We start from the raw sequence: 4,419 nt of genomic DNA on the forward strand, positions 1-4,419 counted from the left end.
ACACTTCACTTTGCGGCTAACTCAATGAAACAAATTAATGACTGAATATTTATTAAAATATTCAATTAAACAATTAGTAACAAAGTGTATTTTAAAATGGTGTATTTTAACCGAAATCGTTTATGATGGTTAAAAGGGCTTTTGTGTTCAAATGTTTCCAAGTATCAACTACAACTAAAATTGTTGGAATCGAATATATAAAATTATTGGGTTCCGTTTCCAAATAACTTTTAGTCCAATGATTCGTTTGAATGTCATCCTTTGCCTATTTTATAGTCAAAGCTTTGGCAAATGAAAACGGAAAAGACAAAAGGCGTCTAGAGTTCATTTAGATGTTTGATATATGAAGAACATAGTCCCGATCCATGGACATTCCGTCTTTATTTTAGTCTTTAAATCTGTGTGTAAAATCAAAAATATCGTTAAGTTGCTTATAAAATAAAAAACCTTCAAATCGACTTTTGAAATAGTAATTTCTGGCCAAACTACATTATGTATAATTTTTTACCACAGATTTGGATTTTTTGTATGCTAATTACCATAAAAAAGTCACTTTGCATCTTGAGAACCAAAAATTAGTCAAAAATTAGTTAAATGACTGGTTTGACCCACATAACCTACATATAAACCTAGACCTAAACTAGATAGATCTAAACCTAGACCTGAATCTGGTATGAATAATACTTTCAAAATCCTTTTTTAATCTATCTATCAAACCATTTAAATTAAAGATTAATTTAGTTGGATTTCATGCAAATTTTTATATTATATCAATTGTTTTTGACATCAAAACCCCACAGACATTGTCCTCTTTAATAGTAATTAATATAATCTATTTAATAAAAGATTCTTACAACTATCAGAGTATTGTGTAAGATTTTTAAAATTTTTTTAATTTTCTAATTATGCTTTTTCACTTTTGAGCCCTATTGCAATAAACTTATCTCTATAATCTATATATCTATAATCCAAAGTATATAGAGTGCAATTAATATCATATTTATAACCTTGGATTCGGTTGTAAGGATCTATCTTTGCAGGCTTATCTGCGAGAGTTTTTAATTTGTATACTATTTATTTCAAAACACTTAATATTTATATATTGAGGAGATAATTAACTGGTTCTAAAGCTAGTCAGTCATAACGACATAATGGGATTACAAATTGCTTTCCGTTGAACGATTAGAAATTTTATAGTGAAAAGTACTCACTTAGATTACTTGTTTCTTGAGAAAAATCACAGAAATCAATAAACAACTTTTAGTGCGAACCACTTTTGCAAAATTGTTATTCGATGTAACTAGGTCAGGGATTTTCCTATTACTACTGCAAATGTTTAACTTTAGAACACGCAACTGGTTGAAGAAGTGGAGACAAGGGTTTTTTGACCAAGAGCCGCAGCTCGTGCCATGTGGTCAGACGTTGAGTTAGACATTTCAAGCATAAGCGAATGTTATGGTTAACAAAAACTACTTCCAAGTTTTTAGCTTTTTCATCAAACACACATGGCCTCCTATTAATTATGGACAGTCTTTGGTTTATTTTTTTTTGTTCCCTTTTCCACTTTTATTTATAACCCATTCATCTATATTGCACTTGGGTTTTAGTCTTAACATTTATCATTCCTAATTGCTGGCACTAAGCTCTTCATCTGTTTGAGTCTCTTGCACTGATTGATCTACTTGCTCATAGAGGGAGTATCTCTGGATACTCGTGCTGCATCTGAATTTATAGTCTGCCGATGCAGATTGAGGCAGATGAAGAAACTGAAAGAAAATCTCATTTGTTGCGCTCCGTTGCTAATTTTAATATTATTTTTGGAAATCTCATAAGTTGCCCTTTTGCCTTAGCGATGATTTTACTCGTCCCCCTTTTTTTTTATTTTCCTCTTTTTTTTTGTTCCCCCATCATTCGTTCTTTTGATACCTCAAACTGTTGATGTCTTTATTGCAGTTGTTATGTGCTGCTGTTGTTCGCATTATAATTTCATTTCATTTCGTTTTCATTCAGTTTTATCCGCTGATGTCTGCGGATCTTCATCTACGTTGTGCCATCTTCACGCAACTTTGGCTGTCTATAATTGGTTTGTCTGACTCTCTGACATTGCCACAGGGACTGACTAACTGGCTGACTGTCTGACTGGTCGTTGCGGGTGTGGATGGACTTTAAAATAATCAAGATCGAGTGAGATAAATTGAACACTCAGTGGGCACTCTAAGAAGGGAACAGAGAGATGTATGTATGTATATAACTGAGAGTCATTATGGATCGACTTAATTTTGATACAACTTTTAAGCTAAGTGCATGTATGTATTGTGATGCAGCAATGTTAAGTCTAGGATTACAAAGACCCACTTCTTTCCACGCATCCCCCGTCTTGGGGGCAGGTTTTCCAGGTCCAATTTTTCATCTTAAATTTAGCTTATTTGTCCAAATAGTAAGCGAACTGACTTATATCTTAAGAGTGACTCTAATCGTTCAATATTATTCCAAAGAAACATAAATTATTGTTGGAGGTGGAACGTTTTTTAGGGCTATTTGAACCTTTCTCTTTAAGCTCAGTAAAATATATCCAAAAGAACCATTTAAATGGAGTTATTAGAATGAAAAGTTTAAAAAGTATATTTGAAGGATTTCTTTGGCTTTAATTTATACACATACAATATTATTACAGAAATCTGTAGCCAATCTTTCGTAAAAATAATTTCATCCTTCCCTTCGTTTCAAACTTGATACTTAATGTGCAATAAAAGCCTAAAAACAGGAAGATATCAAAGTACTGATATAGAAGTTAGTATCTCCCATTGAATTATCCGATAAATAAAAACACAACAGCAACTTTAAATATTATTGTTCATAATGTTGAATTGTTAAAATATTTACCACATAGTCTCTTCTATGTTTTGAGTCGGATTGAGCATTGAAACAAAGGTTCGTTTTCGCACTGGGTTGGTTTTCATAAAAAAAGGAATTACTCTACTTAAAACTGAAGCCCCCAGAACTTTAATTTCACTATTTGTAAGTTATTTATACTAAATAAAGTTTGTAAAATCACAAAGTTATCTGAAAAGTATTTTAATTTAATACTATTTGATAAAATCCATTCTCTTTAATTTATTTGACTATTAATTTGTTTCTTGTCTTACAATAATAAACTATTATTAAATATAACTTATTTCAAATATTTTATAATTTCATTGAACAAAAACCAAATTGATTTGAAGAATATCGGCAATGTCAACCAATTGTCTTTCGATCTATTTGATTCTAATGCCAACTGATATCAGAAAATGCAACAACAATGTATATATAAAAGTATTTAAAATAAATTAAATGAAAAAAATTTATACGAATAAATGTTTGAACTAGGAGAACCAAGAGAGAACCAAATTGGTCGCAAATTTAATATACCTATATATTAAATCTTTCGAATTAAAAATACCTTTGTTGTTTTTGCTTGGCTCATATTATTTCGTAGCCGGACTACGCTGACTAAGCTGAGTAAATATGTTTACATATATATGTGTGTATATTTTTAAATTTAGCTAATGCTTTGCTACATAATTTCGGTTCGATTATCGCATTGTTGTTTATTGTTTCTGATTGTTTTTGATAACTAAGCCAAGCTATACTTCTACAAAAGTCTATATGTTCACCGAAAATTTTATATAAATCTTAAAGTCCAAATAATCGAGTCGATCAAACAATAGTGTAAACCGATGCTTCTAGTCCCTTATCAAGAATTTATAAATATATGTTTCATAATGTGTTTCATATGGTTGGCACAAATATTTCTTATCATGTTTTTTCCTATTTCAATTTCGTACATAAATATATTTACAAATGTACATACATATGTACCGAGGCTTGATCTTTTCAAAATATTCTGTGCATATATCAGTACAGGTTTAGCTCGCAATCTGAGTGAACATTAAAATGGGACTAAAAATGATTAAACTATTCTGCTTATTTTTGGCCATTTCACTTTGTAAATCGGATAATGAAGAATATCAAATTTTAAAAAACATTAGGGACGATTACTGTGTTGTTTATTGTGCAAATGAGTGTACCAAATGTATCGGCCTTGAGAAGGAAAAAACATGCTTCAAAAATGAAAATGTCGTAGTCACTGACAAATTTAGGATTGAACTTAAAAATTCACATATAACTTTGGAATGGAAGACAAGTCCAATTAAATTGGAATATCTTAAAATGTTAGATATCGAACATCATAATTTCAAAGTTGACAAATTAAAGGTAGTCACAGGCATTTGGGATAATAAATTAATTGCATCAATGGACTATATGAAGACTCTTAATATAAAAAAATTAAATAGCTATGAGTTGTTTGGCAACCAGTTATCAGGAGGTGCAATCTCTGAGTCATTTGTTGATGTTAACCATGGACCAACACAAGCA

This window comes from Drosophila willistoni (assembly GCF_018902025.1).
Source record: "Drosophila willistoni isolate 14030-0811.24 chromosome 2L unlocalized genomic scaffold, UCI_dwil_1.1 Seg168, whole genome shotgun sequence".
NCBI classification, from domain to species: Eukaryota; Metazoa; Arthropoda; class Insecta; order Diptera; family Drosophilidae; genus Drosophila; species Drosophila willistoni.